A 16,439-nucleotide genomic window follows, 5' to 3' on the forward strand; every position below is an offset into this window, starting at 1 on the left:
TTTAGTAAGCTCAAGGGAGATAATGGAAGTGATATCTTCATCATACTTGGGGGATAGAAAAGACATAGGATACAGAGGAGTGAAATTTTGAATGAGATGAGAGGGTGCTTGATCTTGATCTTTCTTGACATTTATAACTTTTTCTTTTTGAGAGTCCTCTTGATGTGGAACCACTTCTAAGGACAAGGGATAATGTAGAGTGAATGGAGTAGTGCTTGGATCTTTAGGCTTAGTAGCATGGAAAAGGTTTGCAGCAAAGTGAAGGTTAGCTTGAGTTTATTTTAGATGTAACCCTTGAGGATAGGCATAGTTTACTTGAAAATCATTAAGTTCTTTATTTGATAGAAGCATGTTGGAAATATTTGAAGTGTTAGGAGGTGCATGAGTGTTGGAAGAAGTGGAAGTATCAAGGAAACCATCACTAGAAATAGGTTCATTAATATGATCCTTCTCAAGAAAAGTATCCTCATCACATGAGTCATTAGAGGTATCAATAATTCCATTATCAATAAGATCTTGTATTTTATGTTTTAGCTCAATACAATTTGAAGTACTATGATCATTATGTCAATGATAAGCACAATAAATATCCAAGAATGGGTTTCCATATGAGCTAGAGTTAGGTAACATGATGAGCTTGGTGCCAAGAAGTGTTTGCAAGGTGTCATCATGAGAATTTTCCTAGGCAGAGAAAGTTCTATCAAATGTATGTCTAGAGTCCTTTTGTTGTTTCTCAAGTGAATTGTATGCATCCATGTCTTCATCATTGTCTTGGTTAAAGATAGTTTCATCATGATAGCTTGGAATAGGCTCAAAGGAGGTATCACTTTCTTTATCTCTAAGGAGGTTCTTAGATCTAGGAGATGAAGGCATTTTATGTTTTGGAGTAGAATGTGTAGACCTTGAAGAAGATGAACCATGTGTATGTAAAGGTCTTAAGGGGGATTAATTTAATAATGAAATCTTCTCCTCTAATATTTTCTCAAGTTTAGACTTCATTTCTATCATATGCTTAGAGAAATGAAGGTAAGAAAGATCATTTGTCTCTTCTAGTTCTTTGTATTGAGTGTATAGATCTTGAAACTCTTTAGTGGCATGGAGGATATCATGATCATCTAGCTTTGGTTGATGTTTGGTAGAACAAGGTTTGAATGCCATAGTGGTAGATATATAATTAAGCATGAAGGAGACTAGAGGAAGCTAAGAAGGTGACACAAGATAACTTGATGTCCAAACTAGAGAGGTAGAGTGTTCACTTGTCAAAATAGTAAAGATAGAGTAAAGTGACTTGTCAAGAAAGTGTCCAAGAAACTTACAACATTAGTGACTCAAGTCAGGATCTAGGAAAGAAGCCAAATAGCCATGTAGATAGAGCAAGTGGGGTGGCAAGTGAATAACTTTCCCAACATAAGAGTGTATTCAAGAAATCAAGGTAACCATTTTAGAAAAAAGATAACTAGCAAGTGGAAATAGACCATGAAGATAGAAAGACCAAGAGCACTAAGACCAAAGAGTCACTTTAAGCATGTTCGAGTACTAGATGCATAGAAAATAAAAATCAAATGATGAGACTCACCTTAGCAAGCAACACAAGAAATTTTTTAAGACTTGATGCTTTGATTTGGTTGACAAAGTTTGACAATAGTTGATAGCATAGCAAGTTTGATGTTCAAAAGTAGTTTCTTTCCAAGCAAGATAGTGACACATGGAGTAGTCTTCAAAAAATCAAGAAAGGGACAAAGCAACCTTGCATGATACAAGCATGTGTGAGATCTTAAAAGAAATCCCTAGAACTATTGTCATGTGTATGTTCAAAAGATTTTCATAGGTCTAGCACATTTGAGAACACATCAAGAAATATCTACCTAAAAGTCATGATTCATTACTCAACAACTTGGCCCACGCTTGATGTTGCTTCATCTTACACTAGGTGGTTGTCTACAAGAGATATTAGCTTTTTCATGGAAGTGCCATAAGAACAACTAAGGGAACATAGATGGTGAATGTAAAATCTTGGGGTGATTTGAGTAGTCCATTAGGATTGATCCTTGCACCAAGAAGATGAGTGATAAAATAGGTAGCTACTAACCTAGGGTGTTTAGAAAGGGCTTCCATTCATAATGTTCCTCTTGCACCAAATTAAGGGACACCTCGCCTTGCAGTGGGTAACAAACCTCATGGTCACAAGAGCACCTTAAGCGTTCTTGCCTATTGATCTCCTCATGGTTGAAATCCCATAAGCAATCACACTAAGTGAATAAAAACACTGCATCTACCAAGGATTTTTTTTTTTGATAGCCTTGAGTTTATAGTGGGTTGAAAGACTTGGGTATTAGCTTGTCCCCACTTGGGTTGTTCCTCTTAGGTTGTCCAAGAGTAGGCCCTCTAAAGGATTCTAACTAAGACAAAATGGATCCACTCTCAAGGGTCAAGATTTTTTATTCACCACAAGGGTGAAGAGCCCACTCTCCTACCTTAATCACTTCCCCCAAACACTCCAAGAAGATTCAATTATCCACTTAGTTTCAAAATCCAAAGGTGGGTCAAGATTTTTGATTCATCGCAAGAGTGAAGAGCATATTCTCCTATCACCAAGGAATTCTAATTTAAAATTTAATGTACCTATGAAATGAAAGAAACTAGTAGAGTTCTGCACATTGAATAAAAGGAATATAAGAAATTTTGATTTTTATTATTTGGGCAGCCCTGGAAACAATCATTAGTAGTCCTTGCACATTTGAAGCTTTGACATGCATTATTTTTAGCAATAAAAATGAGAAACTCCTTGCAAAGCAACCAAGATTAGGGCGTAACAACCAAGTAAGACCTACAAAAAAAAATGGTTAGTTGACTCAATGATCTAAGTTATCTTCCAACCATGTGTATGCAAAGAAAGTGCAAGCTAATCACAATTGCTTTCATTTTTACTCTTTACTTTTGACCTAGTCAACAAGATTGCACTTTTTTCCTATGATTTTGGATCCAAAAATAGAAATGAAAAGAAGAGACTACCACTAAAAACTAGAAAGATTTCCAAAAATGCAAGAAATTCAAAAAAATTCCTTCATTTGTACCCTTGGGACCCATTTTGTCAAAATATACTAGATTTATCAAATTGAGTTTTTGATCCTTAATATGACCTCAAAATTCAAAACAAAAAGAAAGTACCCCCTATAGAATTCAAAAACTATACTGAAAATGTAAGTTTTTCTAAAAAATTCACTGATTTGAAAGTAGGAATGACTTTTTATGAAACACAAAGAAAAATTCATAACTAATGCAAATCAAGTCAAAATTGTCAGAAAATTAGACTTAGACATCTCAGACACATAGTCAAGCTACAAAAAAAATTTAGAACCAAACTTTGAGTGGTTTAGGAGATATAATCAAAATTTCAAAAACTTAGGGTTTTGGCCTTCAAACTAATCTACATATGGGTTAGGCTTAAAACCAAAGTGAGAACTCTACAAAAACACTTGATTAGATCCAATATGGTATTGTAAAAAAAAAGAGAGAGAAATGAAAGCAAATGAAGCTAGAAACTTGATTCAAGGCCCACAGTGGGCACCAAAAATGTGTGCATAAAAGTGTTACACTTCTATAAACCATTATTCTTGAGAGATCCCATAGAAGAGGGAGTCTCAAGAGCTAGCTTATAGGCCTCTATCTATGTTGTGCAAAGGCTATGAGATGGTGGCTCTCAAATGAGCCAAACTATGCAACCCTTGTAAGGTGCACCATAGAAAAAGAGATTCAAAGAGTAGAGGGAAAAGTGCCAATATCCAAGAATCTAGAATAAAATGCAATGCAAATGCAAGCTAACAAAGAGAAATAAGCTAAAGCATAAATTAATATAAGATAAAAAGTATTCTATAATGTAAGTAGAATGAGCTAAGCTAAAATGCAAAAAATGCAAGAATACTCCAAGTCTCAAAAATCATCAAGAAAATCTATAGCATAACAATAGCATGAGAGACATATATTTTTTGAATGAGGAGAGCCCCCTCCTTTTAAAGAAAAATAGATGGTAGAGATTAAGAGGTAAGATGAATGTAATCAAGGGTGGAGTTTGAAAGTGGGAGTGATCCATGTGCACAAGCATCTCAACCAACCACAATTAATGGTTGAATTTTGAGAGGGTTTGAAATGTGTGGAAGATAATTAAAGTTATTTTAAAAATAGAATATTCCTCTCACATAAGAAATTGTGCATTTATGTGTAGACAAAAATGTCTTTTCTTTTATTTCTAAAATAGGAATAATGCTTTATGTGTGCACACTTAGGATAAGAGATGAGTGGGGAATTTTATTTAATTAAAAAGGGGGATATGTTCTTTTAATTAAATATGAACTTGGGATAAAGTGGTCAAACCATAGGTTATAATCAAATAAATATATTTTTGAGGATTTGATAAAAAATAACCATTAGATAAATTATGAAAAAATGCTAGAAAGGGGGTTCATATTCTAGATGGCCATTTTTAGTTGATTATAGTGGCACATTTTTTTCTTCTTCTTGCTCTTTCTCAACCTGATATTCCTCTACCACTTCTAGTTTTTGAGGTGGTTGTGGCTCTTGGATGGGCTCTTGAGAACGTTCTTATTCTTCAGGCTCATCTTGTTTGGGTTATGGCACTTGATCTTGAGTCATCTACTTCTTTTCCTTTTTTTTGTCCCCTTATCATCTCTAAAGTAATCAACCTCCCTCTCATGTTGATGCACTATTTTTGACCTCACTAGGGATTGAGCATGGTATGTTGGCACTATGAATAATGCACCTTTTCCTTTAATTGGACATGTAGTGGCTTGTAGAGGAATAATCCAAGGAACTAGATCAATCCTAAAAGGTTTCTTGATCAATTCCTTTGTTGACTATATGTCTAGCCTGATGATTGATATCTGCATTTTCCTCTCTCTCAATCTCTAGATTTACTATTGGCTAGTCATATATCTTGTCCCTATTATAAAAAGGATCCAAGATATCTTTTATATCCTTTTCCACAACCTTTAGCTAGATCTTCATTTTTAGCACCTTGTCTACCAGGTATAGAATCTATTGAAAAAAAATTGATGCAAGTGTGATAATGTTTTTTGATTATTGTTTTGTCACTAATGTCAAACCTACTACTTGCTAGTAAGATAATTGCTTAGATGATTTGAGTACTATCATTTTTTTTATTGATGAAGAGGATTTGATCAAACGAGGTTGCAATAGCACCTAGAGGAAAGGTTGAGTTATGATATGGAAAATGGAGTACAAGGACCAATTAAGACAATGATATTATAGTGCATTGATAACCTACTTAAGGTTGCAAAGGATGGTTACACTAATTAAGTTTACAAAAACAAATTAAACAAAGTATGTCTACCAGGCTTAATATTCTACACAGTAGGTGCCGAGAAAAGTTAGTGTAAGCTAAGCAAAAAACCAGTTGGAGCCAAGAAAAATTAATTTTAGTGTAAGCCAAGTGAAACAATGTAAGCTAAATAGAATTTAGTTGATGCCAAGCACTAGTAAATTTTAGTTCATGCCACATGTTTTGATAGAGGATGCCAAGCAATGCCATATGTGTTGAGCATCACAAGCTAGTTAATTCCAAGTGTTAACATTATAAGAAATATCATAAATTTGATTAATTTGAGCCTACAAGTTTAATTTCTTAGATTGTGTAAATTGTGTGGAAGATAAACTTGATGAGCTATGGCACATAATTCAAGATAAACTATTTTAAGGTGAATTCAAAGAGAATGGAAGGAGAAGTTTCTAGAAGGGAATGAAATGAAATGAGTGGCAGATTCATTGAATCCTATGTAATTCAACCCAACACTAAAATGGACGATAAAGGATGAATGAAAAAATATCTTAATTATTTATTTATAAAGACAGATGATTAGAAGAAAAGGTTTTAATGTGCAAGAACCTAAGGAAGAAAAGGAGTCTAGAGTATTGCTTCATTCAGAAACCTAAGAGAAGAGATTACATTGGCAAGCAAAGAAAGAAGGCTTATGGGTATGGATGCTTGAAGGGTGAATAAGCTATTAGAGATGAAGTGTGTGAAAGCTAAGGAGAATGGAGGATTGAAACAAAGATCTATAATCTAAAAATGGAGTTGTATGTTGTTATTAGATCAAACCTTACTATTACTTTCTAATCATTGTACAAGTCATTTGTAAATCCTTTAACCAAGTGATATTCCAAGTGAATGATCTAATGTCCTCTAACAAGACTCACTCCTAACAAGATGATTGAAATCCTTTAACTAGGTTACATTTAATAGTGTGCATTATAACCTTTAATAGGGTTGGCCTTTCATAGGGCATAACTTTAGAAGAATGAGAATGAGTAGCATGTTACTGCTGGTTTTGACAGAAAAAAAAATTCAAGTTAAATCATTGTGTAAAATGTGTTAATAAGTTTGTTATGTTTCATGTTTACATTTTTGCAAAGTTGATTTAACAATAACTTACAAGTTTAAGTGATTGTATGATCTAATGGATGCATGCATGATGAACATGTTTTATGGATATGGGTTCACTAAGCTGTCAAATTTTTAATTGTACATCTAAACCTTTGATAACTAATTCACCCCCTTCTCAATTATTCTAAAGAATTCCAATAATCACTAATAGAGCCATTTTATTAAGAGGACTAGTTTGAAGGTTTGAGAAGCACAAAGTGTAGTGCCTCTCCCATTTGACTTTTGTAAGTCATCTTGATGGATGCAACCTTGCTGATCTTTTGTTGTGATGGGATCATGATTGTGACCCTGAGTGGTCTACACCATCGAGGTGTTTCGATTTATGTTTCTGTATCAGTTGCTTTGTTTATGCTTTTGACTGATCTATGAGATTATGATGTGATTTATGGTTCACTGAGGTTTGTGCTAGTGGTTACTAGGATGGATGTGGTATCATGAGGTTGTTCTATGATTACCTTGAGATGTGTGTAGAGATTGCACTGTGTACTTTTTACCATGCTACACTGGACTAGGTTCCTGTAGCAATGGTTAGTCATGTTTATGACTGTGTTTGCTTATGTGTTTTAAATGCCTTTTAATGCAGATTAATCAATCGTTATTAAATGTGTAAGTAATTAAATGGATTGTTCATGTGAGATTGTTTGGTTATGTGCTGCAGACATTTACCTTGTTACATTTATGATTAGAGAGATATTTGTTACTCATGTTATGTTTATATTTGAGAGGGCCTGAGGGTCAGATGTTACATCTTAACTCTAGTATCATAGATTTTAGACTACTATGTTGTTCAGTTAATTATATTGCATGATGATGCCATTTTGAGATGACAGTGTGTTTTATGATGATATCTGGTTATCTAGTATTTGGACATACCTTTGATTTTGTTATGTGATGGATTTAATGCTATGCTTATTTACTTCATTCTTGCGTTGTTATGCTTTATGCGAATGTGAGTGATGTAAATAGATTATTTTAATCTAATTAAATAAATGGTTAAATTAGGTGATTTAATGCATTATTGCTTCGGCTATGTTATTATATGCAATTGCACTTGATCATGTTGTTTAGTGTGCAGGATTTATATCCCTGGTAGTGGCACATGGAGTTAGTGATTCAGCCATTCATATTTTACTAATGTCGTCCTTATATGGTCAACGTATCCTTTATTAAAATGTTTAAATTAAACCTTTCAATGATTATTAAATCCAAACTCATTTGCATTATGTGATTAGACTAGTAAGCATGTCTGTGCATTTATAGGTTCGCATCATCGTGAAAGTTGTTAAGGTGATTTATACGTTTTTGGGTTTTCGGCCTTTTTAATTGATTTATTTTTATTTTTGGCAGCTTTGCCATAGATGAATTCCTATTTATAGGAATAGCCTATTTTCGTTTGGGTCAATTTGGGGTTTAACTAGGTTGGCTGGTTATTTGCCCTAATTCATTATTCACCCGAAAAGTGAATAAGTATCCAAAGAGGAATTTAATTTCTCACTTCTCACTTTCAAATTGGAAAGTTGGAGAGTAAAACCCAAAATCCTCTTCATGAGGATTTACTATTTTGTTCGTTGTGGGAGCTACGAGTGTGGGATCATCATGAGGTTGATCTCATTGGATCCAACTCAGGGAAACCTTGGATTGCCACAATTTTCAGCCACTTCTGCGAGCGTTTTATTTTCTAGTTCAGTTTTCTATTTTTGCCCTTTTGGCTGTGAGGTAGGGCTTTCCTATTTTATTATTTCTGCTCTATTTCTGCTTCTATTTTTGGGTAGCCATTTGTTTGGAGGTTGAGAACTAGTGTTCCCCTTCATTTTTGTATGTTAATTCTACCCAGTTGGGCGGGTATGAACATTTTCCTATTTTTCGGGATGAGGGTTTGGGATTTTGCACCGTTATGCTGGCTATTTTTGCATATGGTGTTTGATTCCATTTTTTTTTGGATTTTTGGAGCTTTTGAACCCAAAGGCCAAATGAATTTTAATTTTGAAATTTTCCAAAATTTTGGAGCTTTTACCTCATTTTGCGTGCCACCCTATTTTCTCAAGTTTTCTTGGCACAATGCGGGTCGTGTGGGTCGTGGACCTGGATGATCCATTTGGATATCAGTTAGACCACTATTGCACCTTTTGTTGCATTGGAATGCATGTCACACCCGTACTCCCAACTTTATGTTTGGTTGAGTGATTTGTTACCTGTTATGGTTTCTTTTGGAACTTTACTTTTGTTTCGTGAATGCTAAGATTTGTGTAGAATCCATACTCTCAGATTGAGGCTAGTTGAGTGAGTTCATGATGTTTGGTCTTGTTACATCATTGAGATTCATGTAGAATCCATACTCTCAGATTGAGGCTAGTTGAGTGATTTCATGATGTATGATTTTATTGGCTTTGGGATTCATGTAGAATCCATCCTTCCCATGTTGCTTTCAGTTGAGTGTTTTCTTTGCATTGTGTTCTCATTCCTATCCTTGTGTTATGATCTTTGTGATAGTGGTGCACCACACACGAGTATGTGCATGTACATTTGTTGGGTGACTTTCGAGGCCCGATCTTTCATGGATTTTTTGGAAGTTATGATCATTGGGGTTGGGATGGGAGTATGCATGCCCACGGGCACTTGTTGTAGGATGAGCATGGGTAGGGTAGGGTAGCATCTGGAGGGGGCTTCTATCTCATAGCTCGGTGCTCATGGCACTGGAGGTTGATGGAGGATAAGAAGTTTTAAGCAAGTGATAACTAAATAAAATGTGTGTTTGTTAATAAAACTTAAGATAAGTAAAATGTTTCAGCACCCGATTAAGTTCGAGGACACAATGTGTGAGTGCCTATTTAAGTTTGAGGACACATGATCCAAGCTTGGGCTTTTCAATGCCAAGCAACTCTCCAGGATGTCAGACCCTACTTAGTAGCCTTTTGAGTGTCTGACCAAGACCTTTACTCCTTGCATTGTCTTAGGTTCTTGGTTGCAGCCATCATACTATCTGGTGTGAGTGTTAGCCTTGGATGTTGTGCTTTATGTGTGTTTGTGGTTGGATCATTATCTCCATTAGCATGGTGAGTGTGGACCTACGGGTGCCATGTGGTTGGGAGGCATAGCTACCTTCACCACTACTAGGGATCGATGTACAGAGACGATCTTTTGTCCTAGTGTGACCATTGCTGGATGTTTTCACTTGGTACTTCGAGTTTCGAAGTATGCTTTCTTGTGATTTATGCTTTCATTGGGATGCTTGTATATCATGTTTAGATGATGTCAGTTTACTTGACGCATTCCCTTATCATGATGCTTAGCATATGATTAGATGATGTTATTTGATTTAGTAGTATATCTGTTGCTTACTACTATTTAGCATGTGATAGGTGATGTTATCTATGGTAGGATTATCTTATCCGTTATCACTATCATGTTAGATTTCCTTATGCTTATATTGTTGCATGTTTTAGTAGTGACGTCCCTATTATGACAGTACTGACAATCTGGTCAGTCGCTTGGGATGTTACGCACGGGGGATGGATAGGATCCACGATGGTCTTATGATGTTATCGATGATTGGGAGGAACCACACACTTAGTTTGGTTGTTTAGTTGACTGCAATTCCTATTTTCAGTGTGTTCTTTGCTGCTATAGTTTAGATGGATAGATGTTCTCCTTTCTGTGTTGTTCTTGCACTCGAGTGTTCATTCTTAGAGCCTTTGTGGATTCAGTACTCCCTGATGTGGAGGTTCTTTGCTCTAATTTTGGTCCTTTTTTCTTCTAGGAGTGTTTTCATGTTTCTATGGGCGACATTTGTTTAGCATGGTGCGACACTTTAAAAGTATCGCACACCCATGCAAACTATGTCATACGACATTGTAAAGTATCACATGCCTTCTTGAGAAATGTCATATGACACTAGAAGAGTGTCACACGCCTTCTTGAGAAATTTCGTATGATGCTGAAAAGTGTCGCATGCCTTCATGAGAAATGTCGTATGACACTGGAAGAGTGTCACACGCCTTAAGGAGAAGTGTCACCCTTCCTTAATAAAAAGTGTCACATAGTTTTTGTGAAAAACCTGCACATGCCATCAACGGGCACTTTTCTTCAAGATCCATGCTTTCTAAGAGTTGTTTTGGATACCCTTTTGGGCGTTCATCGACCCTATGTTATTGCATTTTGTATTCTGTCCGTTTCTGTTGTAATCCAATTTTGAGTTTCTATTTTAGTCTTTTGGGGTATAAAATATATCTTTTGAGATAAGTTTCAGACCTCTTAGAGATAAGCTATGGCTTCTAGGAAATTTCAGGGCTTCAGAAATCTAGACTTAGTCAATTTTTAGGGCTTCAAGATTTTAGGTTTAGCCAAATTTTGGGATTCTACATTTTACCCCAGCTTGGTGTTTTGTTAATGAGTGGTTGTTTCTTGTGCCCTCATCATGTGCGTTGTCATTATTGGCTTTGTTTGTGTGTGTCAGTTTGGTAGTGGCGTTTGGAGATTCATTGGTTGTCAGGATGGTGGTGAAGTCTTCCATTATGATCGTTGTGATCCCTGTATGATTATGTCATGTGCATTCATACTTGTAAAATAAAAAAAAATCTCATCCTTGTTTCCAAGGATCTCCGGGCGGGGCATTACACAAAGATCAAGATGCCAAAAAGAGAGGTACCCAAACTTAATAGAGATAAGTTTTATGCATGGTAAAGTTTGAAGAAGCTACACCTAGGAGGTCTTGGAGATCATGCACAATTTACCATTTCTATTAAGCATGTTGATCCTACTAGAGGCTTAACTACTAAAGATCTAAAAAAGAAGAAAGAACACTACTAGGAAATGTTGGAGATTGCCTCTATCCTAAGTTATGTGTAGCTTGATGATATCAAGGGTTGTGATACTACAAAGAAAATGTGGGATGCTCTACACACTATATATGGAGGTGATAAAAATGTTCCAAGAGCCAAAGCTAAAAGTCTCAGAGGTAAGTTCAATGATATGAGAATGCAAGAAGGTGAGATATTTCTCAATATTGCTCTAGGATAAAAAATGTTGTTAATGCAATAAGAGGAGCTACTACTAAAATAGATGATTATACTGTACTAAGAAAAATTTGGAGAACACCATTGCCCATCTATGCTATTAGAGTTTCTACAATATAAGAATTGAGATGCATGCCAGAGAATGATCTGACTCTTGAAGGTCAGGTAGGTAGGCTCACCTCTTTTGAGATATCTAATTTTGATAATTACAACCCTTAAAATGTTGAATACGCTTTTAAAGCTAAGATATCATTGAAGGAACCTAATGAGAAGATGAAGAAAAAGGCAAAATATATTTCTAGTGATAGTGATAGATATGAGGAAGATGTAGATCAACTTGAAGCACTACTAGCATGGAGATTTCATAGTGGTAAAGGAAAGTTCAAAGGTAAGTTTCCTATAATGTGTTTCAATTGCAATGAGTTTGGTCATATTGTTGCTATATGTCCAGAGAAGAAGAATTACAAAGGTGAAGACAAGTACAAAAGTATAAGAGATAAAGACAACAAAGATAAAGGTAAGAAGTATCATTACATTGTTGAAGAGGAAATAAAAGATGGATTTGATGATCATAATGATGAACTGGTGTATGTTATAATGAAGGTTGAATTTGATGAGGATGAGGAAACTACACTAGTGTCTTGTGTGAACAAGAATGATAGATGGATCATTGACAACATTGATATAGAGGATGTTACTTCTTTAATTGTAAAATTTGATAATGTGCGGCTATAGAACAAGAGGTTATGCCATGTTAATTTTGATAACTTTGTTAGTATCAGTAACATGAGAAGAGCTATAGGTTTTCCTAAGTTGAAGAAGTCTCACAATATAATTTGGAAACAATTTCAGTTAGGAAAAATGACAAAGTCAAGTTTTAAGAGTAAGACTCATACCTCTGAAGGAATATTAAAGGATTTTTATACTGACTTGTGTGGACCAATTGAAGTGCAAAGATATAAAGGAGATAAGTACATTATGCTACTTGATGATTATTCTAGAATGATGATAGTTATGTTTCTAAAATAGAAATCTTATGCTTTCAAAATGTTTAAATGGTACTTAGCAAGAGTTGAGAAGGAAACAGGTAAAAGTTTGAAATGTTCAAGATCTGATAAAGGAGGATAATTTACATCAAATGAGTTTGAGATGTTATGCAGTAATAGAGGAATCAAATGACATACATCTGCTCCTAGGACCCCTCCACAAAATGGAATTTCTAAAAGGAGGAATAGGTTTATAATGGACTATGCAAGGACACTCATGATGAAGAAAAATTTTGGTTTGAAATATTGGAGCGAAGCTATAAGTACAACTATATATATCTTGAAGCTTGCGGAAGTCAAGAAAGGTACTCATTCAACACCTTTTGAACTATGGTATGGATACTCATTGTATGTAAAATATTTTAAGGTATTTGAAAGCAAGTGTTACATTCTCAAAGATTTTAGGAATAGTAAGCTAGATGGAAAAAGTGAAGAAGGTATATTCCTTGGTTATTCCACAAGAAGTAAAGCTTATAAGTGTTTAAATACTGACTCTATCAAAGTTGTGGAAAGTGCAAATGTAAAATTTAATGAATATATAAAATTATATGAGGCTAAACCTATAAAGGAACTAGAAGAATACAAATAATTTTAATACTTTTATGGAGGTGTTCCTACTAAAGAAGATGTTGTCAACCATGTTGCAAACCAACAAGTTTTAGTGGCTGTCAAGTCACATACTATGAATGTTGAGTTGCGTTTAGGAATTGAGCTACATTTAGGTGCCAAGTTATAGAATAAAGTTGAGACACATTTTGATTCTAAGATTAGTGTACATGAAAGAGATGCTGAAATACCCAACAAAGATATACATAGCAATTCAGAAGTTGAGAGACCAAGTGAAGAAAATAGAGCAGAACCAAGATTTCTAAGTATGTCAAGAGACATCATCCTTCTGCACAAATTATTGGAGATAAAGATGCTAGACCAAAGACAAGGAACAAGTTGAGAAATGATACATGTTTTCTTAGTATAAAAGAACCTAAAATAGTGAAAGATGCTTTAGAAGATATGAACTAGAGTAAAGCCATGAAAGAAGAGATTAGAAAATTTGAGAAAAAATAAGACATGGACTCTAGTTCCTAGACCAAAAGACAAAAATGTGATTGGTACCAAGTGGGTATACAAAAAATTTTTTAATAAAAATGGTGAAGTCACAAGGAAAAAGGAAATATTAGTTTGTAAAGGATATGAAAAAGAAGAAGGGATAGACTATGGAGAAACATTTTCTCCTGTTACAAGGTTGGAATGAGTAACAACTCTACTTGCTTACTCTACATAGAAAGGTTTCAAAGTTTATCAAATGGATGTTAATTCTACATTTTTGAATGGTATATTGGAGGAAGAGGTTTATATAGAACAAAAAGAAGGATTTCTTAATGCTAACAACAAAAACATGGTATGTGGACTACACAAAGCTTCATATGGTTTGAAATAAGAACCAAGAGCATGGTATGAAAGGCTTTACAATTATCTTGTGAAGATTGGATTTGAGAGGACTGAGGATAACAACAATTTCTACTTAAAGATAGAGAACAACAAAGGTATTTTACTATCTAAATTTTTTGTTGATGATATAATATTTGGAGGTCAAGATACTTTATGTAAGACTCTTGCAAATGAAATGAAGAAAGAATTTTAGATGTCTATATTTGGAGAGATCAAGTTCTTTGTAGGTTTGTAAGTACATTAGATGAAATATGGTATATACATCACTCAGTCAAAATATGTTAAGGAGATATGGAATTTTTCTAGATTGGAAGATTCAAAGCTAGTAAGCATACCTATGGTAATATGACATAAATTGTCAAAGAATGATGATTTAGTTGAGGTAAATCAGCCATTATATAGGTCTATGATTGGAAAATTACTATATGTAGTACACAATAGACCTAAATTGCATTATCTATTGGGATAGTTGCAAGATTCTCTACTAATCCTAGGGAAAATTATTTGATGGTAGTTAAGAGAATATTGAGATATCTAAAAGGAATAGAATAGTATGGTCTATACTACAAGAAAAATGGGAAATATAAATTTAGAGTCTACACTAATGTTGATTGGACTCGAAATATTGATGATTGGAAGAGCAATAGTGGAAGATCATTTTTCTTAGGAAAAAGGATGGTTATATGGACTGGCAAGAAACAAAACTACATCTCTAAATCTACTACTGAAGCTAAATAAGTTGATGTTGCAGTAAATTATACATATATTGTATGAATCAAACAACTACTCGAGGGTATGAAGGATGAAATCACTAAACCTATGATACTTTATTGTGATAATACAAGTGCTATAATATATCAAAGAATCATGTGATGCATACAAAGACTAAGCACATTGCAATCAGGTATAATTACTTGAGAAAGTTAGCTCAAGATAAAGAGGTGAAGATGAAATATGTTAACATAAAGGAGAAAATAATTGATATCTTCACAAAAGCATTACCTAAGGATGCTTATGAGTATCTAAGATGTAAAATAGGGGTGATAATCCTATCAAAAGCTACCTAAAAAGTATGAGGAGTTTATTTCATCAACCAAGTTGATTGACATATTTTACAGATTGATGCAACACATCTTACTATAGGAGCTTCCTAAAGTAATCAAAGAGTTGGAGTTATAAATTAGTCACAAGCTAGGTGACAGAGGGAGAAACCAAAAATGTTCATATATACATATGAAGGTGAGAAGTCTTTGGCATTGTTGGCAAAGAGTGAGAAAATTATTAAGGGGGAAAGACAAAGACATCTAGAGAAATCATTAAGTTAGGAATTAGAGGGAGAAATCCAAATCCTGTTGTGGGAGAAATTTTGATTATAGAGGGAGTTAAAGAAAAACAAAAGAAACATTTAATAGATAGTAAGATGGAGTTAATGACAAAGGAGATATAAGAAGTGATCTAGAGGGAGTCATAACAATGAGTTGATTGATTGCCTATTGATCAAAACAAAATTTTCATAATCTATTTAAAAGATGAAAGTTGCTAATAGGGGGAGAGCTTTCAATACAAAGAATTATTTTCTTTTTGGTATTTTGTTGGTTATGCTAACATATTTTGGTCAATTTGGCTATCCATCAATGCCAAAGAGGGATATTATTGAAAATAGATTGATAAAAGTATGATAATGTGTTTTAATCATTGTTTTGTCACAGATGTCAAACCTGCTACTTGCTAGTAAGACAATTTCTTAGATGATTTGAGTACTATCATTTGTTTGATTGATGAAGAGGATTTGATCAAATGAGGTAACAATAGCATGTAGAGGAAAGTTGAGTTATGATATAGAAAAGGAGTACAAGGACTAGTCAAGATAGTGATACTATAGTGCATTGATAATCTAGTTAAGGTTGCAAATGATGGTTACACTAATTATGTTATGAAGAACAAGTTGAATGAAGTATGTTTGCCAACCTTAACATTTTGCATAGTCAGTGCCAAGAAAAGTTAGTGTAAGCTGAGTAGAAAACTAGTTGGTGTTGAGGAAAATCAAATTTAGTGTAAGCTAAATGAAACAATGTAAGAAAAATAAATTTTAGTTATGTTGAGCACCAACAAATTATAGTTCATGCTGAGTGTTCTGATAAAGGATGCTGAGCAACATAGTATGTGTCAAGCATCAAAAGCTACTTAATGCCAAGTGTTAACATTATGATAAGAATCATGAATTTAAACGATCTAAGTTGACAAGTTTGATCTCTTGGATAGTGTGAACCGTGTGGATGATAAGGTTGATGAGTTTGTGGCATAGAATTCAAGATGAAACATTTTAAGAAAAATTCAAAGAGAATGGAAGGAGAAGTTTCTAGAATGGAATAAAATGAAATAAGGGGTAGATTCATTGAATCCTACCTAATACAACCCAACCCTAAAATGGATGATGGAGGATGAACGAAAATA

The sequence above is a fragment of the Cupressus sempervirens genome, chromosome 2, assembly GCF_028749045.1.
Source record: "Cupressus sempervirens isolate cs-2001-9-10 chromosome 2, ASM2874904v1, whole genome shotgun sequence".
Taxonomy (NCBI): Eukaryota; Viridiplantae; Streptophyta; class Pinopsida; order Cupressales; family Cupressaceae; genus Cupressus; species Cupressus sempervirens.